This window comes from Natator depressus, chromosome 14, assembly GCF_965152275.1.
Source record: "Natator depressus isolate rNatDep1 chromosome 14, rNatDep2.hap1, whole genome shotgun sequence".
In the NCBI taxonomy this organism is placed as follows: Eukaryota; Metazoa; Chordata; order Testudines; family Cheloniidae; genus Natator; species Natator depressus.
In genome coordinates, this window is record NC_134247.1 from 27,526,188 (window position 1) to 27,548,838 (window position 22,651).

General features: G+C 49.5%; 1 pseudogene; it reads right to left on the bottom strand.

Moving 5' to 3' along the window:
- Positions 1-10,877: 10,877 nt before the first annotated feature.
- The window catches only part of LOC141998829 (butyrophilin subfamily 1 member A1-like), an 85,707-nt pseudogene continuing 73,933 nt past the window's right edge, over positions 10,878-22,651 (bottom strand).

Here is a 22,651-nt window from a genome sequence, read left to right on the forward strand (position 1 = left end):
AGGATGTCCCGGTCGGGGGTTATTCTTTTGGCAGACTAAGCAGTCCGCTTGTACCTGGGCAGCCAGGGGTCGGAGTCCGGAAGCGATAAAGTATTTTCCCATTAGTTGGATAAGTGCTTTCCTGCCAGCATGAGTGGTTTGATGTAGTTTCTGCAGAACTGGCCAGATTAGGCCCTTTGGTAAGAGGACCTTCCCTTCTGGGGAATGGAGCCATCCCTCCTTTTCCTGGAGACCGAGTTTGTCAGTTAGCTGTCTCTCCTCCCCAGAGTATTGAGGGGTTGGAAGCTCCCCTACTGATGGGATAAGGGCATGCATATGGGCGTTCTCAGTCTGAGGGGATGGCAGGGTGGCAGCATGCTTAGCCTCTTTATCTGCCCGGGCGTTACCTCTGGCCACATCTTGATCCTCCCTTTGATGGGCTTTACAGTGTACCACCGCCACTTCCGAGGGAAGTTGTACGGCTTCTAGAAGCCGGAGGATTTGGGGCCCGTACTTGACTGGGGAGCCTTGGGCTGTCAGCATTCCCCTTTGCTTCCATAGGCCAGCATGAACATGCAGCACACTAAAAGCATACTTTGAATCAGTAAAAATGTTGACCCGCTTTCCTTTTGACAGTTCAAGTGCACGGGTCAGGGCTATTAGTTCGGCAAGCTGGGCAGAGGTCCCAGCAGGCAAACCTTCAGCTTCCACAGTGTCATGGAGGGTCACAACAGCATAACCCGCCCTCCTTTGCCCATCTATTACAGTACTGCTACCATCAGTGTACCACTCATAATCTGCATTTGGGAGGGGTACATCCTTTAAATCCGGACGGCTGGAGTACTGGACATCTATGATCTCTAAACAGTCATGTTTCTGTTCCTCTGTTTCTGGCAAGAGAGTGGCTGGATTAAGGGAGGGGCAAGGCTGTAAGGTGACTTCAGAGTTCTCTAACAGCTTAGTCTGATACCGAGCAATCCGAGCCTGGGTGAGCTAAAGCCCTCCCTTTGCATCCAATACGGCTCGGACCATATGGGGAGTATAGATTTGCATAACCCCTCCCAATGTTAGCTTCTCGGCTTCCTTAAGCACTAGGGCAGTAGCTGCGACCGCCCGTAAACATGCCGGCCAACCCTTTGCAACCTGATCCAATTGCTTAGAAAAATAAGCCACGGGACGTCTCCATGCTCCTAACAGCTGTGTGAGCACTCCTAGGGCCACCCCCCTTCGTTCATGTACATACAACTGAAACGGCTTAGAGAGATCCGGCAGGCCCAGAGCCGGGGCTTTCATCAATTTTCTTTTCAGGATTTTAAATGCCCTGTCAGCCTCTGGGGTCCAATAGAAGGGGTCATGATCTGCTCCTTTTACACAGTCGTACAGGGGTTTAGCCCACAGTCCAAACTCTGGGAGCCATATCCTGCAAAAGCCTGCCATACCCAGAAATGCCCTGAGCCGCTTTCGGTTACTTGGGGTAGGAACTTGACAGATAGCTTCCTTTCTTTCGCTTGAAAGCTGACGCCCCCCTTGCCCTATGTGAAACCCGAGGTACCGTACCTCTGGGAGGGCAATTTGAGCCTTACTCCGTGCTACCCGATATCCCCGGAGTCCAATAAAATTCAGGAGGCTTATGGTGGCTTTAAGGCAGGGGGTTTGGCCCACAGTGGCAATTAACAAATCATTTACATACTGCAGAAGGAGGGCCTCCTCATTATCCCACTCCTCTAGGTCCCTGGCCAGAGCCTGGCCAAAGAGGGTGGGGGAGTTTTTAAATCCCTGGGCCAACACTGTCCAGCAAAGTTGCTTTTTAACCCTTTTTCGGTCCTCCCATTCGAAGGAGAAGATCTCCTGTGACGGGGTGGCAACTGGGATGGTAAAGAAAGCATCTTTCATATCAAGGACTGAAAAATGGGTGTACTGTCCCCCTATAGAAGCCAATAAGGTGTACGGGTTAGGGACAAGAGGGTGCAGAGTCTTAACCCATTCATTGGCTGCCCTTAGGTCCTGTACCAGCTGATACGTGCCATCAGGCTTCTGTATGGGTAGAATGGGAGTGTTCCAGGCTGGCTGACATTCCCGGAGAATACCATACATTAGGAGTCGATCTATAGTTTCCTGTAAACCTTCTCTGGCTTCCCTCTTGATTGGATACTGTTTTACTTGCACTGGGCCTTTCCCTGGTATGAGCTGAATAGTAATGGGGGTCTGGTGGGTGGCCTTTCCTGGAATCCCTGATGCCCACACGAGGGGGTACACCTGGTCTTCCCACGGGCTCCATTCTGGGGCTTGCATGGCTGAGGGCTCAACTGCAAGGGTCATGATCCATGCATTCTCAGGGGGTAAGGTAAGGGTTATTTCGTCCTCAGTAAAATGCAGGGTGGCACCGAGGTGACAAAGTAGATCCCGTCCCAGCAGAGGCATTGGACACTCAGGGAGGTATACCAGCTTGTGGGATATAGTCCTGTTTTCCAAAGCGCATTCCGCTGGGGCATACACTGGGCACTTGGTGTCCCTGCCTGTGGCTTCCACCACAGTAAGGGAATCTGCTACTGGCAACTGAAGAGGCTGATTTATGGCAGTTCGGGCCGCTCTAGAGTCCACTAAAAAATTTATTTCTGAGCTTCCCACCTGCATCTTTACTCGGGGTTCTGGGGGTAGGGTGGTCCATCTCCCCTGACACCCTTATTCCTGCTCCGCCATCGCCATCATAGGGGAACCCCCCTTTTCTTTCCTCTTTGGGCACTCATTTTTCCAGTGTCTCCTGTCAACACAGGGCACACTGGTTGCGACCCAGTCGTCTCTCCTGCGGGCCCGGACGTTTGCATCCACGGCCCCTTCCTCCCCGGCCACTTCCCTTAGTGCTGGCCTGTACCTCTGTTACCATCACTCTCACTTGCTTTTTCTTCTTCTCTGTCTCTTTCAGACTATAAGCTCGGTTTGCAGTCTCTAAGATTTGTGCCATGGTCATGCCCATTAAATCCTCCTGTTTTTGTAACTTTCTCTTAATATTAGGGGCTGCTCTGCTCGTAAAAATTCCCTTAATAATTGACTCAGTTGCCTGATCATCGGGGTCTGCATTAGTGTTCTGTAGAATGGTGTCCCGAATATGCTGTAGAAAGGCCCCTGGGCTTTCTTTTAAATCCTGCATTACTTCATATGGCTTTGCCCAATTATTATGTCGGACAGCCGAGTGACGGAGTCCATGCAAAAGCAACTCCTTATAGGAGGTAAGGCGGGTCATATCCCTTTCATCATTTGGATCCCACCTGGGGTCTGCTCGGGGGACTTACAAGGTGTGGGTGTAGAGGCCGAAGGGGACACCGGCTCTGCCATTACAGTGGGGGTGGGGGTCTGGGGACTAACATTAGCTGCTACCGAACCAGTCGGAGTCAGATTACAGTGCTGTAAAATATCTGGTCTAGTACATAAAGTCAGAAACAAATGCACATAAATATGTTCATTCCATTTACCCATTCACTGACAAAACAAAACTAATTGGAGGATCGTGTTGTAATTAATTGACCCTCCTGGTGGCCACCACTCCTGGTCCTCTAGTTGATATTGAGGCCAGTCAACTGTACAGAATTGTTTTAATTGGCTCTTAGTCATCGGATCCGCACCAAATACCTTCCAGTTTGCTAGAATGCACTCTAGGGGCGTACACGTGCCCTAACCCCTGAGCTCTGTTCCTGTCCCATACCTACAGGGTAACTCTGGGCGTCCCCAGGTTCCAACAGAGCATACAATCCGGATTTCAAAAGGTTCCTACCTTATCCAAGGGACCGGTTCTTCACCGTGGCCTGCAGCTGCTCCTCCCCCATGTGTAAGGGACCGGTTCTTCACCGCCGTCCACAACTGCTTCTCCACTATATGAGTGCGTTGCACCACTGTGCCCTCCGGGGTCGATCAAATCGCGTCTCCTCCGAGGCCCCGGTGAACTCACCGGTGCGCACTGGGCGTCGGTTCTCGCCGCAATCCTCGACCTCCAGGAGGGGCCCGGGCAAGGCTAAATTGCAGCCTCTGGCCCACCCAGGGACGCCAAAAGCTGTTGCCGGCACCCAGTGCCGAGAGGCTGAACAACAGCTTGAGTTGGTTCGTTACCCGGTGTGCTACACCCAATAATCACAACGGGGTGGAGAAGCAGAAAAGTTTATTTGAAGCTTCAAATAGGTACAGGGAGATTTGAATCTCAAATCCTGTACACAGAGCAGGAAGTTACACAGGCTTTTATACATCCTTTTTCCCAGCATACTTATCCAATAGCAAGCTGCCCCAAGTATCCATATAGCCAGCCAATCCAGTTCCCAGCTAGTTCCCTGGTTCTCTGTATCATTTGTTAAACTATACATAAAGCTGCTTTATTCAGCATTGTTCTTCCATATCTGCACTTTGTGGCCTTGCTTAGTTTCAGGCAGTCTGACTCTGCAGCATACTGTTGCAGATTCTCAGCAGAACTGCTGTGTGTGCCTCCAGGCAGGGGGGCCAAGGACACTTGGGCCTAGTACGCAGAGCTGCTGCGAGTGCCTCCAGGCAGGAGGGGGGGCCAAGGACAACTGGGCCTAGTGCGAGAGGGCTTCATCGACACTCGTGGTCTTCCATCCCCTCGAGTTACCTAGTGGCCATGCCCCAGTGTCCCCAACAGAGTTATTCCTATGGATGGGAGTTTCTGCTCCATGGGTCTGTCAGGGACATTGTCCCACTGTCCCAAACCCATGAATCTCCATGCTCTGTGTCAGGGGAAGAGAGATATGCCGGAGGCAGTGAATGGAGATCATTGCTGAGGACCTTTTGCTCTGCCCTGCTGCCTGACCTGAGGAGCATGGTGTGTGCAGAGGCTATGCTGCCAGAACCGCAGATGCAGGCTGCACTGATCCCTGTGTCCCCTCAGAGGAGTTCCAGGAGCAAGCTTGTGCAATGCAAGGGAGATGTGGAGGCTTCAGGGCTCCAGTGCTCCTTGCTGGTGAGTAAGGGAAGTTTCTCTTTGTGGCCTGCTCACATGAAGGGCGACGATAAGCTCTCATTTATGGTGAAGAGACTGTGGCTGAAACTTTGTTTGCAAAAAAAACCTCTGCTGTTTTCTATCACTGTGATTAAAGGAAAGAAAAGACATTTTGAATTTTTTTTTTCTTTCTACACCCCAAGGGTAATAATTCTCAGCAAGCAAAGGGTTAACATACACTTTTAACAATAGCAATACCTGAGCCTTTAACTGAACAACAGCTGCTGTATCATTACTGCCATGTCTGAAGTACATCTGGTTCCTGTTTCTAGAGACACATAGAACAGGAAGTGAATGAGAGTGATTTCTGACCTAGTGGTTAGTGCTCTCTCTGGGGAGACCCAGGCTCCAGGCCCTACTCCAATGACTATTTTATACAGAGTAGAACAGCTCCAAAAGGAGAGACAGAGAGAGTCCCAGCTCCCAGAGCCCAGTTCCAAGGAACTCCCCTCAGAGATGGGAGACCTGGGCTCAGGCCCCTGCTCCAAACCAGAGAGAGAAGGGATTTGAAGCTGTGTCCCCCACAGCCTGGCTGGGTGCCTTCATGGCTGGGCCATAGAGGACAAGGCAGGCACTGGTACCATCCCCCTCATTTCCTGTGAGAAGGGGCTAACCTGGCTTAGAACCCTCACCCCAGGGGAGAGTTCACGGCTGTGAATTCTAAGTGGGGAGAGCTGCCTCCCTCCAGTCCAGAACCAGGCACCTAAGTCCCTTTGATGGACGGGGCTTAGGCCACACACCCCTGACCTTGGCATGTCCTATTGTCTGGCTGAGGCAGCTTCCTGCTCAGAGCACTGGCTTTTGTGGTTCCCATTCTTAGGCCTCTAACTCTCCCCATGCATTGTACAGGGAGCCTGGGTGCCTAACTCAAGGCTCAGGGTTCCACTGGGTGGTAGGGCACCTGATGGCAGGTGCTGCAATGCTGAGTCTGAGTCCCCTTTGTAAATCTGACCCTTTCCGCCTCCCTCACACAGAAATCTCCAAATGCTGTTGATCAAGGGGCACAGCCCATTTGTGGAAAGAGGAAAATGAAACTCAGCTCCTTTCTTCCCTGCACTGCGGCTGCTGAGAATCCAGCAAAAAATCTCCAAACACAGCTAACCTGCTTCGTCTGCCTGGAGCTTGCCAATGACTCAGCAACCACAGGCTGTGGGCACAGTTTCCGCTGAGTATGTGACAGAGCAGCTAGATGCTAACGCCAAATGGTCTCACTCTCTGTGGGTATAGTGTTTCCCTGGATTTGGGGAGTGTGTGTTCCCCAGTATGTGTTCAAACTTATTGCAGCCATATTATGTGCATTCAGCCACCATGAATTAATGAAATAGAACACATACCTAAGGGTTAATTTGAAAGCAGGCTTTTAGAGGTAACGTCAAAACTAGCTGCAGTTTCTGCTAATCAGAATGGGAGGATGGGAAAGACAAGTCAACATTTGAGACTGAAAACAAACAAGTGGACAGAAACCTTGGAGTTTGGGTGCCTTTGATATAGAAGTTTATTATGACTAAAATTGTTAGGAAAAGTGATGATGCAGTAGGGGTCACTATGACCTATGTGTTTTGTAGAAGTTAGTTATAAAAAGGATTAGATATAGAATGTACTTTGGAGCAGTCTCTGCAGCCATCCTAAAAGAGATGTTTTTCTGACACCTTTTTCCCTGGAAGGGAAGCGTTTGTCCAGTGCTGACCTACCATTAATTACTCAACACCTTCTCAGATTTTAGGAAAATATCTGGGATGTTCTAAACCGATTGCTTATGTCTGTGTGTGCTTAAATCTAATAAACTTCACTTTTAGATAGAGCATACATACTTGTATTAATCATTCATCAGACGGAATCACTGTGTTCCCATTGCTTTATTCCTGACACCACCTGGAGTGAAACAGTTAAATTATCACTGCTGAGGATTCTGAAAACCCCAAGCAACTATGGTGTTGAGAGGAACAGCTGAGTCATAGCCACTAAAATTCACACAAATAGGCAAGACTCATTGTCCATGTGGATTAGGCCTCGGTTTCCCTGGTTGTAAATAAATCAGTTTTTAAAAGTTCCCTTTCTATGTGGAGGGTATTTTCTGCCATTTTAATCTCCTGATTTATTTGGGAGGTGGGATCTGTGACCCAAACACCAGTAGGGACCAGGTTCCCTTTTCACTGTGAGGGGAAATTGGACCTTGCCATTCCTAGGCTACACTGGGCACTCTGCATTCCCAGAGGAAGAGGGGAGGGGAGGTGGAACAGCAGGCATGAATAGCCTAGAAACCAGCCTCTAGGGGGTGAAAAGACAGAGCCGGCATTGGGGAAGCTGTGGACTGAGAAGACAGCTAAGTTCAGGGACAGCATCTCCCACTCAGAGAAAGGGGTGCAGATGGGTGGCTGAATTGCAGAGACTGTGCAGTGAGACTCCATCCATGGAGAGTGAGGATGAGGGAGGTGAATATCGGAGAACCAGCTCTGCCTCCTCCTCTCAGCGCCACATCTCACACCCACCTTCATTGACAAGGGACCTGAGCTCCCTGCTGTCAAACTCTCTCCTTCCCTCTCCACACAAGACACGGAGCTTGTCATCCTCTCAGATCCCACAACCAAAAGTGCCTGTCCTGACTTGCTGCTGCTGGAGAGGGGCTGTGGGAAGGCTTCTGTCTGTGGATCAAAGGAGACATAAATCTATTTTCTGTAGCTCCTTCTGGTCTGTCCAGGGTCCAGCTACTGAAATCCAGGAACAGGGCTTGGAAGAGACCAAGGAAGGAGTCATCATGGGTAGAGCTGAGCAGGAATTTTTTGACTAAATTTGTTTTTGTTCTTGAAAAATTCAGATAAATCAAACCAAATTGTTCACACAACAGGGCTGGTTTGACAAACCACCTATTTGAATTTTTAAGTTTTGACATTTTTAAAATGTTGTTTCAACCTGATTGAACCCAAGGATCCCAGCTTTCCAGTTTGAAATGTCTTTTTGTTTCCAAGTTTTAGCTAATTAGACTGAAAAGTGCTTGAGGCCAAACAGAAAAGTGTGAGAGAATCCACAAGGTATAGTCAAATTTCCAAAATGTTAGGGTTTGCAAAGAAATTCTACACACACCTACACACTCAGCACTCCATGAAAGGACTCCAGCTCCCTCCATATCCTTGACCAGCCCTTTCCCTATTTTTTTTTCCTTTTTACTGAAACAAACACAAACCAAGAGGCAGAAGACTGTGTCTTGAGGTACAAGAGCAACTCCTGCTGGCCAAGATAGACAAGCAGATTCTGAAGATCCAGAATGAAAATAAATCACTAAACTCTCTGAGGAGATTTCCTGTCTCAGGGAGCTGATCAGGGAACTAGAGGGGAAGTATCAGAAGTCACTGAGTAAATTCCTGCAGATGAGACTGTTAGAAACATCCCAGATCTCAACACAGGGAGAGGACAGTGTCTGAATTGTGGACACTGGAGTCTAGCAGTCAGAGATCGCAGTGTAACTCAGTGTGTGCATGCCTGATATGTGAATGACTATTGATCTTTGAAGGGTTACAGACACATAGATATTGGAAATGGAAATACCTCCATTCAGCAAGGCCTTTCCCACCACATTAGCAAAATCCTTTCCAGGATCCCCATGTGTGTGAGTGACAGGTGGGACTGAGATTCCTTTACTTCATTTCATCCAATTTTGCACATCATTGTCTATTAACCTAATTTTTCGTCCATTTATTTTTCTGTCTCCTGTTAAATCTCCATTATTCCCTATCACAGATCATTCCAACTTGTGTTTCCAGTTCTCTTCCCTGAGTTTATCCCTTCCCCTTGTGCTTCCCCCTTAGTTTTTCCCTTCTCAGGATTGCTTTGTTTTCACTCTTTTCATCAGTTCCCCACCACCATACTCCTTTCCCCAGTCTTCTCTGTTTACTTTTGTTTTACTTCATTATTGCCTGGGTTTTTTTCCTTTCCTTTCTTCTCTCCCTAGTTTGGATCTTGCCCAAAATACCACGCAGCCAGCCAACCTTCAGTATCTAAAACTGAAGATTTTATTATGGATGAAAAGAAAAGAAGAATGTTATTAAATGTCAAAGAAGTCAGATACATACGTTAGACTTCAGAGTCCATAAATCAGATTCTTAGCTGTGAGTTTGCTGGCTAGTAAAGTCCCTCTGGAACGCATCCACAGCTTGGATGGGTCATTCGGTCCTGGGGCTGGTTTTGTTCAACATCTTTATTAATGATCTGGATGATGGGATGGATTGCACCCTCAGCAAGTTCGCAGATGACACTAAGCTGAGGGGAGAGGTAGATATGCTGGAGGGTAGGGTTAGGGTCCAGAGACAAATTGGAAGATTGGGCCAAAAGAAATCTGATGAGGTTCAACAAGGACAAGTGCAAGATTCTTCCTGCACTTAGGAAGGAAGAATCCCATGTGCTGCTACAGGCTAAGCAGCAGTTCTGCAGAAAAGGACCTGGGGATTAGAGTGGATGAGAAGCTGGATATGAGTCAGCAGTGTGCCCTTGTTGCCAAGAAGGCTAGTGGCATATTGGGCTGCATTAGTAGGAGCATTGCCAGCAGATCGAGGGAAGTGATTATTCCCCTCTATCTGGTACTGGTGAGGCCACATCTGGAGTATTGTGTCCAGTTTGGGGGGCCCCCACTACAGAAAGGATGTGGACAAATTGGAGAGAGTCCAGCGGAGGGCAACAAAAATGATCAGAGGGCTGGGGCACATGACTTACAAGGAGAGGCTGAGGGAAATGGGCTTGTTTAGTCTGCAGAAGAGAAGAGTGAGGAGGGAGAGAGAGAATCAGAGCCATCAACTACCTGAAGGGGGGTTCCAAAGAGGATGGAGCTCAGCTGTTCTCAGTGATGGCAGATGACAGAACAAGGAGCAACGGTCTCAAGTTGCAGTGAGGGAGGTCTAGGTTGGATATTAGGAAACACTATTTCGCTAGGAGGGTGGTGAAACACTGGAATGGGTTACCTAGGGAGGTGGTGGAATCTCCATCCTTAGAGGTTTTTAAGGCCCGGCTTGACAAAGCCCTGGCTGGGATGATTTAGTTGGTGTTGGTCCTGCTTTGAGCAGGGGTTTGGACTAGATGACCTCCTGAGGTCTCTTCCAACCCTAATCTTCTATGATTCTATGATTCAGTCCTTTTTTCAGAGCTTCAGTTTGTTGAGCAGTTATTCCAGAGGTTTTGAGAAGCAGGACTGAAGACAAAATTGGGAAGATGCAACTGTCTTTAATATCCTTTCCCATGTGGCTTGTACATCCTTTGTCCCAAACATAGCCACAGCACATGGGCATAGAAAAGTCTTAGAGTTCCCTATTAATTGGCCTGCCCCTACATGTCCTGCTGACACATAAGGTGAAGCCCCTGGCTTCTTTCAATGGGTTCATTGTACAGCTGATCGCTCTTGATGGGGCTTTGAACAGGCTAGATAGTGCTGATGCAAATCTGTCTAGGGGTGTCATCCAGAAACACAGCACAAGTTTGAAATACAGATATATCACACACATTTGTAACTCACAGTACAATGATGATACAAATATATAAGCAAGATTATCATACTTGGCAAATCATAACATTTTCATTGATACCTTATACGGCATATCTGGTAAGATTCATTTTAAATTTATAACACTGGTATCAATAATATCATAAAGTGTCAGTACATTCCCCCCTCCCCCCGCCCCCACCCCGACCCCCCACCTCCCAGCAGCTCCTCCTCAGCATAGCATCCCTTCCCTGGTGGCCTGGAGGTCACACTCGCCAGTCCCTGGATCTCCAGCTTCTCCCCAAACCTCCCGATTAATTAGTTCAGTGTCCCTGCCACCCCCCACATCTGCCTGTCCCCCAGCCCAACTGGTAATTAGAGCCCCAGCCCCCATGTCACTCCTGACCCTCCATCGGTTCTGATCCTGCAGCCCCCAAGTCTGCCCCTCAGGGTCCCTCTGCTCCTCCTGCTGCTCCAGAGGTTCTTCAACCCCTCCCCCTTCCCATTCCTAGGGCTGCATGGGGGGAGGAGGCAGGAGTGTCATAGAGATGAGGTATTTGTGGTTGGGTGGACAGATGTTCTCCAGGGTCAAAGAGATGAGCCAGGGGGTAGGTAGATGAGAGTCCTCCATGATCACAGACACTAAGATGACTTAGGCTAGAGAAGCCCATTTTTTATTCCCAATGGGCTGTTCCCACCATGTCTCAGTGCCACAGTCTGACTTCCTGCGCCAGAGAGGACAGTGACAAAAAGGCTGCAAAATCCTTGGGTCAATGAGATTGTCTTCTCTACCTCAATCACCCCCTGCTCGCTATGGTTTGACAGGTCAGGCACCCCACAGAGCCTCCAGGGCACTAGCGACTGCAGGGTAGAAAGTCTGCAGGAAGACAGGAGACTTCCAGGGTGATAGAAAAAAGGAAGTGATCAGGGGGCTGGGGCACATGACTTATGAGGAGAGGCTGAGGGAACTGGGATTGTTTGGTCTGCGGAAGAGAAGAATGAGGGGGGATTTGGTAGCTGCTTTCAACTCCCTGAAAGGGGGTTCCAAAGAGGATGGATCTAGACTCTTCTCAGTGGTGGCAGATGACAGAACGAGGAGTGATGGTCTCAAGTTGCAGTGGGGGAGGTTTAGGTTGGATATTAGGAAAAGCTTTTTCACTAGGAGGGTGGTGAAACACTGGAATGCGTTACCTAGGGAGGTGGTGGAATCTCCTTCCTTAGAAGTTTTTAAGGTCAGGCTTGACAAAGCGCTGGCTGGGATGATTTAGTTGGGGATTGGTCCTGCTTTGAGCAGGGGGTTGGACTAGATGACCTCCTGAGCTCCCTTCCAACCCTGATATTCTATGATTCTAAGTGTGAGGCCAGAGATGCTAATTTCACATCCCCAGGGTATATCTCCTCCCTGATCCCTCTCAGGGACACAGTCTGAGCTGGGATCCCCCCACCCAGAGCCAGGGTCGGATTCTCTCCCCAGGGACCAAGGCCAGTGGGAAAGTGAACAGTGGGGTCTCGTCACCAGCATTGAAAAATGTCACCTGCCCCCGTTCACAGTCCAGACAAACCCGGATCCTGCTGGGGACCCAGCTCACAGGTAGAGGAGTGCGAGGGGAAGTGAGAGCCTAGAACTGATCCCAGCACCGCTCCACTGCCCAGATTCCCTGCTCAGGGGTAGGGCTGATCCCTCCCTTCCTCCTCACAGATTCTCTGGCCACTCCCACAGCCCAGTATCCCCTATTGCCCACCTCCACCCCCCAGCAATGTCTCCCTGAGGTGAATCCCTCAAACCCCAGCACACAAATCTCAGAGTCAAATCTCTCAGGATTTTTGGGCAGATCCTGTCGTGTGTCTTCCCATCTCACACTTTTCTGATCCTCAGACAGGACGAGCTGGGGATGAGCCGTGTCTAGATCCAGAGTCACATTCACTGGGGAGAGAGAGAATCAGAGCGTTAGGGGCAAAGCTCAGCCATGGGGGAGGCTGGGACCTTTTCTCAAACTCCCCAGCAGCCCTGTTCTGGCTGGGACAGTCCTGGATCCCAGGGAGCTGTCTCTGCCCTAGGCACCTGAGACTGAGCAGAGGTGTCACTGCAGTTCCTCAGCCTCAGCAATGGGAGCCACTTTTGCATCTTCTTATTTGGCTATAGAGGCTGCAGCTCCCTGTTCTGTAGCTGGGACTGCTTCATTCCCAGTGGCAGAGACACAGCAAAAAAGGTACAAAAAGCTTTGAATTAGGAGGGTTAGAGATGCAGTTACCAGCTTTGAACGCCAAAGGGAAGTTCCCTCCCAAAACTGTATCCCAGGAAAGGGAGCAGAGATGAAGATGCAGCACTGGGGAAGAGCCAATGATTCCAGGCCAGTGAGCAGGAAGCAGGAGGTGACATTGGCCAGCTCCTTCCCCAGTCCAGAGAGAAGGGAGGGCTGCAGGTGGCAGCACTAGAGAGACACCATCTCCCCAGTCCACAAAGCAGATCCAATGGCAGAGCCCAGCCTTGTCCAAAGGAAAGGTAGAATGCTGGAGAAGATTCGGGGGCAGGGTCTCCCCCCAGGTGAAAGGGAGAGGATGTGACAGCCATGAGGAGAGAGATCTCTCCACTGATTACCCTGAATTGAATATTGGAAAGGCTTGTCAATGACTATAAATTCTCAGATCACAATTAAGGGGTTCTGGAGCTGGGCAGGGAGAATGTGTCTGGTTACTGGTGTGTGGGAGAGTTGTTTTCATGGGAATTTTCTGTTAGTTGAAGAAAAATCTCCCCCAGAGCTCACCCTGGGTGTGTGATCCCAGAGATACCCCCTTCCCTGCTCTAGCTCAGGTGGCAAAGAGTCTGGAGGGGAAAAGAGTCACAGATATTAGAGCACATGTTCTCTGATTTACAACGCCAGCCTGGGGAGCTGCTTCTCTGCCCCAAGTGCCTGAGCCCAAGCAGAGATGCCCTAGCAGCTCCTCCCCTCGGCTGCTGGGAGCTGCTGTGGGGCTGCAGAAACTGCCTCTCTCCCACTTTCCCAGCTGCATCTCCCTGCTGGGGCTGCTCCTCTGAGGGTTAGAGAGGAAGGTCTGAACCTGAAGTTGCAGGGAGGGGGGTGGGAGGAGGGAGGCAACAGATGTAAACCCAGGGTGTAGCTGTACACTGAGACCATGCTTCTCTCCCTGGCCTGGGAGAAGAAAAGTGGGTGGGGCATTGGGGAAGAACCACTGAAGACCAGAGTGTGGTAACCAGGAGGTGGCATTGGGAGGAGTAGCCCCTTCCCCAGCCCAGAGAGAAGGGAGGAGGTGGCAGCATCAGAGAGGGACCGTATCTCTAACATAGGAAGAAGGAACCAGCTCAAATGGGAGATCTCAGCCCAGCCCAGCTGAAGAGAAAGATGGGATGCTGGTGAAGAGCAATGGGAGAGAGCCTCTCACATGGGCGAATGCAGAGGAATGTGGCAACCCTCTCCAGGGCTGGATTAACTTTTTGTAGGCCTGGCACCAAACATATTTGTGGGCCCCCATTGGGGAAATAGGGCATGTGATGGGGTGTGGTCCGCAGAGCGAGGGGCCGGTTGGGGGTAATGGGGCACAGCGGGAGCATTCCCATTCAGCCCAGCACAAGGGCACTGTTTACAAACCCACAACTGCTAGACGCACACTGGCCCGCCCAGCCCTGCGCTGCCAGCGTCCCCCTTCCACACTGCCCCCCTGCCCAGTGCCCTGCCTTTATGCCCAGCGCCCCCTCACCCAGAGACTTCCCCCACAGATCCCTATGCCCAGCGCCTCTTTGCCTCCTTGCCCAGAGACCTCCCCCACAGATCCCTATGCCCAATCCCCCCGGACCTGCTATGCCCAGCACCCCTGCCCAGAGACCCCTCCTGCTGAGCTCCCACCACAACTGCACAGCACCCTGCACACCATACGCCCTACCCAGATCCCCCACCCACAGATCCCCTAGAATCATAGAATATCAGGGTTGGAAGGCACCTCAGGAGGTCATCTAGTCCAACCCCCTGCTCAAAGCAGGACCAGTCCCCAACTAAATCATCCCAGCCAGGGCTTTGTCAAGTGGCGCCTTAAAAACCTCTAAGGAAGGAGATTCCACCACCTCCCTAGGTAACCCATTCCAGCGCTTCACCACCCTCCTGGTGAAAAAGTTTTTCCTAATATCCAACCTAAACGTCCCCCACTGCAACTTGAAACCATTGCTCCTTGTTCTGTCATCTGCTACTACTGAGAACAGTCTAGATCCATTCTCTTTGGAACCCCCTTTCAGGTAGTTGAAAGCAGCTATCAAATCCCCCCTCATTCTTCTTTTCTGCAGACTAAACAATCCCAGTTCCCTCAGCCTCTCCTCATAAGTCATGTGCTCCAGCCCCCTAATTGTTTTTGTTGCCCTCCGCTGGACTCTTTCCAATTTTTCCACATCCTTCTTGTAGTGTGGGGCCCAAAACTGGACACAGTACTCCAGATGAGGCCTCACCAATGCCGAAGAGAGGGGAATGATCACGCCCCTCTATCTGCTGGCAAGGCTCCTACTTATACAATGCTCCCTACTGTCCAGCACCCCCTTCACAGTCCCACCATCACAACTGTACAGCACCCCATATTCCTGAGGAAATTCTGCATCAAATTCTGTGCATAATACTTTAAAATTTTGCATTTTTTTTTTACAATAAATGAATGTGGAAGCTCCACCATGGCAGTGGGGAGCACAGGCCACTGGCTGCATGGAGGTGGGAGATCACCCTGCAGCCTCCCCCGCACCCCTGGGACAGGGACTTGGCAGTGAGGCTGAACCTGACCCTGACACAGCAAAAGGGCCATGCCTGCCACAGAAACACTCTGGGGCCCTGCCCCTTTCACGCCAGGCACACCAGATGTGGGCAGGGAGGCTCAGCCTGGCAGCAGGATCCAAGTGCAGAGGGACTTAGTGTGGGGGGATCCAGATGGGGGTGAGCGGGTTCTGTGTGGGGCGGTCTGGGTGCAGGCAGCTCAGTGGGGGATCTGGATGCACAGGGAAGTTCCAGGTGCAGGGGCAATGGGAGTCTGCAGAGGGGACCAAGTGAAAGTGGTTGGAGCTCAGCGGGGGGTGAGGGAGAGGAGTCTGGGTGCAGGGGAGGTGGGGTTCGTTTGGGTGGGGATCTAGGTGTAGGTGGTTGGGGCTCAGTGGGGAGGGTGTCTGGGGAGGCTCATCAGGGTGGTACAGATGCAGGAGAGGTGGGACTTGTCAGGGTAAGGGTTCGATGGGCCTGCTTAACGGGGAGCCCCAACTGCTGCCAAGGGGATCCACACACTGGGCCCCTGCTTCCCCTATCCCCTTCTCTTCCCCATCCCATGCTCCTTCCCCACTGCTCCATCTCCTCCCCATCCCAACCCCTTTTGCTTCCCCAACCCCTTCTCTTCCGCATCCCATACCCTTCCCCACTGCTCCATCTCCTCCCGCTTCCTTCCCCACTGCCTCTTTCCCCATTTCTTCACCATCACATGCCTCTTCCCCACCACTCCATCTCCTCCCCATCCCAGTCCCTTCCTTCTCCCCTGCCCCCACTTCCCCCATCCCCTTCTCTTCCCCATCCCATGCCCCCTCTCCACCGCTCCATCTCCTTCCCAGGCTTGCGGGGCAGGGGGTAAACCGCCCCCCAGCATGAGCCAGTGGAACGGGCTGGGGCCGGGTCGCTGCACTTCGTGCCACCCAGTGATTGCAGGGTGGGCCCGACCCCGCACTCACGGGGTGGCGGGAAGTGGAGTGACCCGGCCCCAGCCTGCTCTGCTCTCCTCCCCTGGCTCCCGGACTTTGGGGGAGGGGGGAACCGCCCCCCAGCACTCACTGGTGACGTGGAGCGGGCTGGGGCTGGGTCGCTCCACTTCCTGCCGCCTGGTGAGTGCAGGGCGTGCCCAACCTCTGTTGCAGTCCCCCAGGAGGTTACTTGGGGGAAGGGGTGGAGTGGGGGCAGGGCTTGGGTGGAGCAGGGGCGGGGCTGGGGCCGAGCAGTGGTGGGAGGAGGCGGGGCAGGAGCGGAGCAGGGGCAGCTTTCCTGGCCAGCTCAGCTGGCTGGGGGATCGGGATGGCCAGGGCCCCTTCTGACTCTGGGCCCGGCATCATGGTAATCCCGGTACTGACTCTCTCAACTGAATATTTCAAAGGCACATGGACATGTATGGAAATGGCAGCGTGAGCATTAAGGACATTCATTGGTCAGTGAGAGTGTTTCTGTTCATCGATGGGTGCATGGATTCAGTGCTAATGTTGGTGTCAGGATTGTTTGTGTGACTTCATCTTGGGATCGCCTCAGTATTTCATGTTTGTGTTTTTAATGTTTAGGGTTGTGTGTCATGGTCAGTGCTGGTTTGGTTTGTACCTTTAGTTGTTTGTTTATAAAACTGTTTTCATACATTTTTTCTTTTAAATGAAAGTTTGGTAAGTTTAGCTACAAGTTCATGCTTTCAGGATTTTTCTCTTCATTGAATGGTAATCTCCAAAATCTCACCTGGTCTGTATGATCCTAGGGATTTCCCTCTTCTTGTCTCTACTTCAGAGGGCAGCATGTCTGGAGCAGGAAAGGATAAAAGAGATGAGATTTCATGCTATCATATTTATAGCGACATCCTCACTCTTAACTGTCATATCTCTGTTTTAATTATCAAAGAGAAACAGTTTGAGACAGAGACACATCCAGATCTGTGTTTAAAAAGGTAATCTGAAACATTCTTTTTTCTCTTTCATTCAGCTATCTCAAATCAACAGAACCAACATCCATTAAGCTCAAAGCCACCCAAGGAGATATGATGTGGAAGACAGATTTCCTGTTCCCTCATCCTCCAGACCCCAGTTGGTTTGTCTCATTCTCCTTTTGCATTTTGTCATAAATTAGACTGAGATCTTCCAAAGGTTTTAGCATGAATGTAAGTTTACACACTTTGGTCTGTTTGAGATCTGGGATGCTGAGACTTTGCAGGATTAGGGCCTTGATTTCTAAGCTTTTCGTGTCTATTTACTCAGTATCTGTACAGAGCTCAGCACAGTGGGCCTCTCGTCCTTCATAGACTGAAATACAAATGACAAAATTATTTACATATGTGGAAATTGAGGCAGGGAGAGGATTGGCTCAATGGGCCTGATTCACCCTGCACTGGTAAAGAGACAGAAGGGAGCCAATTTGTGGTTCTCCTATTCTTGGCTTCAGGGACTAGCGCAGACCTTGGTATAGGCTATGGAAGTCCTGAGGTCTAGCTACAGTTGCTATTTCACTGGCCCTTATATGGCTTTGACAGGAGCAGAGTATCAGAGGCACAAATTTACCCTGGCCACACCCCTCTATCCCTACTCCACCCCTCTCTCCTCTGCCCTGCCCTCAACAACTCCACTTTCCCCGTTCTCCCAGGAACACTGCTCTGCCTGTGTAACCCACATCTGCTTGGTGTGGTGCTCTGTCTCCCTGTAGGGGCACCTAGACCATCTAGAGATTGCTGAATCTGCTACAGTCATGTGGCTTTTAGCTCATCCAACAGAGGCTCATACACTAAGCTTGAGAAATCCCAGGTCTGATCCCGATGACTGGGGTCTGTCAACATTACACCTGCAGCTGCTGTGGAGTAGGCACAAGAGGCTCCTGTGCTGGAGAGATTCTCCAAGGTGTACACCTTCCCTACAACCCCTTTGACCCTCACGACCTGCCAGAGCACAGTGACAGACTGGATCCACATTTCAAAAGTGCCTTTAATTTAGGGTCTAAATTCCAGGTGCCAATCTTTAGGCACCTGGAGTCTGGTTCTCAGTGGCATTGGGCACCTGCAGATCCTACTGACTCCAGCTGCAGTTGTGGATGCTAAACAGAGCAGGAGCACATGCCCTGCACTTCTCTAGTTGGGAGAGAGAAACTGAGGTATCCTAAATTTTGCTGTATTTTTACATTAATGATTGTACCAAAGCTGATAGAGTGAATCAATGTGAGAAATCCTCATGCCTGGGCTTCTGCAACAACATCTGCTTAGTTTGTCTACTTTCCACTTTTTATTACATAGATACGTAACCTAATTATGACCAAAGGGTCAGAGACCATCTCCTCCCACAGCCTCAGAGACACACCCTCATTTCCCCTCCTAGATCCCTTCTTGGTACCTTTGAACTTCCTCACGGTCTCCGTTAGAGCAATATTTTTCTGGGCGAAATCCTTGAGTCTCTTTTCCAGCTCAGGAGAAATCTCCACTGGCTGCTGGAACTTCCCCTTCTCACACCTGGAGAGAGAAAGAATTTCACATTATTACATTTCATTTACTAACTCACTGTAATTCCTTGCTAGGGGAAGTTGCTGCTCTAAGGTGCCTGGAATTAAAATTCCTCCACTTCCCCCTGCCTCAGAGCAGGTGTAGAACAGGGCATGGCAGTACAGCCTTCCCCGCAAAGGCCCCATTCATATTCTTCAACTCTGGCCTGGACAGAGCAGATCTGAGGATAAAAGAGGAATCAAGTTTTGATGGCCAGTTCTCTCCTTGGTCTCCATGCACTAATACTGGTATGTTCCTATCTCTCTTGTATGCATAGTGTTATGGGATCTTTCTTCAGGAACAAGACTGAGACCTCAGTTCCCCCCAAACCAGCTCATTCCACACAGGTCTCCAAAGAGTCCTTAGGTGGTAAAGACTCTTGATCACTGCTGACCGGTGCATGATTTTACCCAGTGCCCCGGGGGTGAAAGAACCATATTCCACCCCCAGAATCCTGAGGCAGCCTGTCCCCCTCTGATGTAGCATCTCTAGAAAATATTTCAGATACATTTTTCCCACTGAATAGATCATTCTAGAGGCTTGTATAACAGGATTTGAACCTCAGGATTAAGTTAATCAGAGAGATTTGTGTCCAAATGTGACCCTGCACCACATATTTTGCTGTAGAGCCCTGGGGAGATGTGGTGTTAATATGGTCTCCAAGCCCTTTCCCAACATCGTAAAGCACAAGGGGGAGTGACTGAGAACCACATACCTGCTCAAGGTGCTTTTGAAATCCTAGAGGGGAGAGAGCCAGAAAAACAATCTCATTACCACCTGCCACATTCTGGGGAAGCCAGGGAAGGGATTTTGCACATATGGGGAAAAGAGGTGCTGCCCTGGCCTCAGGGCCGTGCATTGGCTGAGCTAATGTCATCTCTAACATAAAGGAGTCTGTAACTCTTCAAAGAGCAACAATAATTCACATTTCAGGAATGCACACACTGAATTACACTGTGATCTCTGACAGCTGGACTCCTGTGCTCATGATTCAGGAGCTGTCCTGTCCCTGTGTTGGGATCTGGGATGTTTCTAACACAGTCTCACCTGCAGAAATTCACTGGCTGGCTTCTGACACTTCCCCTCCATCTCACTAATCAGCTCACTGAGACGGGAAATCTCCTCAGAGAATTTAGTGATATTTTCATTCTGTATCTTCACAATCTCCTTGTCCAGCTTCTCCAGCTGGGCCAACAGGAGTTGCTCTTGTTCCTCCAGGAACTGCCGCAGTTGCTGAAATTCAGACACAATCTTCTGCCTCTCGGTTTGCGTCTGTATCTATTTAAAAAAAAAGGAAAGGGCAGGCATGGGACATAGTCTAGGATCCTTTCGCAGAGTGCTGAGTGTGCTGGTGAGAGAATTTTTTTGCAAACTCAAAGACGTCTGATACTTGACTATTCCCTGGGGTTTCTAGGGAAAGGATTTTCTAACACCTTCCTATTTGGCCCTGATATCTCTAAATGGAATGTTTCCATGTCTGACATGGTCAGAACACTGTGTTATCAGAGGCCCGTGCCTATCGTGATCCAGAGCAGCAGAAGGCAGAACTCAGCACTACATTGACAGATATGCTGGAGAGAAAAAAGAATTAAACAATGTGAGAAATGACTGCAGACTTGGGCAGACAACTCTGCCTGAGACATAGTCAGTTCACCTTGGGAGGCATTTTGTGAAAGCCACAAGGGCTAGAAATTAACTCATTAATTGGAATGGGAGCTTAGATTCTGCAGAATATGATGTTGTCCTGCTCAAGAGAGAGGGTTTCTCAGGCCCTGTCTATGTATGTGTGCGCACAGACATGAATCTAACACAGCAATCTGTGATCATGAAGAAACAGAAAGAAGCCGACATTCCCCGAGGCCACAGAGGACTCTGTCTCCAAACAGACCTCCCACTGCAAGTCCCTGCAGGTTAATAACAATGGACACCTACCAGATACTCCTGGAATTTCTCCTCTCCAGTCACTTTAAATCCCAAGAGCTTTTCTCTCTCTTTCCTTAGTGTCTTCAAATGGGCCTGGATCTTTTCCTGAAGAAATATAAATGATGCGGTTGTTTATATTTTGAGGGCTGAGAGTGTTTGCGAAGGGGTGGGTTGAGTTGTTTTTCCACCCGAGATGCTGTAGATGACTGTTGGCCCTATGAGGTATATGACAGCAGGAACACCAAGGAAATAAAACTAATTGAGACTGCGAGTGTTTTATATTCAGTCTTTGGAATTATTTGTCCTCTTTTCCCCTTGAGTTAAACCAGCAGGAAACTGGAGTCACATGGTGGTGAATCAATAAACCCATTTTTGAGATGTTTCAGAGTAGCATCTGATGAAGTGAGCTGTAGCTCACGAAAAGCTTATGCTCAAATAAATTTGTTAGTCTCTAAGGTGCCACAAGTACTCCTTTTATTTTTGAGATGGTTTAACTTATAAAGTGATAAAAATCCCAGAAGGCACCAGGGCTAGAAATATGGGCTGGGATACTCAAAGGAGCCCAACTCCCATTGAACTTCAGCCCTGAACTTCTGGGGATGGCAGTGGTTGGACAGAACTGGTCTAAGCACTAGGACAAACTGCATTAGCCATGCTGATTTGTGTTAGGAATAGTTGGGGTTTGACCAAGTGCGGTCCTAAACACTCTCATTTGTAATGCCTTCTGGGTAGCTAGCCTACAAAGCAAAGTGCCCAGACGCAGTGGATTTTGGGAGATTTCAAAAGGCTGAATGGTGGGACTAATGGAACCACATTGGTTGGTCTTCCCACATACACAATAAAACAGCTCAGACTTGACACTGGTCAGCACTACCCAGTCGTCAGTTCTGCTGAAATTCAGTCTAATCCCAATGGTATTTGGCTATACCGGGGGTAGGCAACCTATGGCACGCGAGCTGATTTTCAGTGGCACTCACACTGCCCGGGTCCTGGCCACCGGTCCGGAGGGCTCTGCATTTTAATTTAATTTTAAATGAAGCTTCTTAAACATTTTAGAAGCCTTATTTACTTTACATACAACAATAGTTTAGTTATATATTATAGACTTATAGAAAGAGACCTTCTAAAAACGTTAAAATGTATTACTGGCACGCAAAACCTTAAATTAGAGTGAATAAATGAAGACTCGGCACACCACTTCTGAAAGGTTGCCGACCCCTGGGCTATACGCTATCTGGAGATACATAACCTAATTATGACCAAAGGGCCAGTATTATTATCTGGTAATAGGCTATCTGGAGCCCTTTTGTGTGTGGACTCAAGGTCCACACAGTATTTAGCTCAGTGAACCCCACTAGTGCAGGCTGGCACCTGGGTTTAACCACTCACGGAGCAGGAATTCAGAATCCTAGTGGGAAACCTCAGTATCCTGATGAACTTGGGACCTTTCTCAAGGGTTCTTTTCTGGCCTTTCTTAATTACAGTCTAGTGGTTAGGGCACTGGTCTGGGTCTTAGGAGATGTGGGGTATCTTCCTGGGTCTGCTGCTGGGTGACCCTGGGCAAGTCACTGCCCATTTCTGTGCTTCTGTTTCCCCTTCCCACCCTTTGTCTGTCTTGTCTATTTAGTCTGAAAACCCCTCAGGGAAACCCTCGCTGTGTTTTGTGATGCCAGATTTTTTTTGAGGTCTATAGTGGATACTGTGATGCAAATAATATTAACAATAATAAATATTGTGATACTGTGACACTGAGCCCGCGAGGGTTAAACAACCAGCAGGCTAACTGACCCAAATTCAACCTTTAAAGAGATACTAGTAAAGTATAGAAATGGTAATCAGGGCCATTTCTTGTGGATAGTTCTCAAAGCCATGTTAGCAGACTAGAGTGTTTGAAATGCAAGTCTGTATTGTTAGAGAATTAGAAGTAAATACTAACCATATTTATCTGTTCTTCCCTTTGTCTGTTAGAACCTTCACAATATGATTTTATTAGCTGGTAGATACAAAACTTCTTTTCCTGTCTGTTTCTATGATCTATTGAGTCAGAG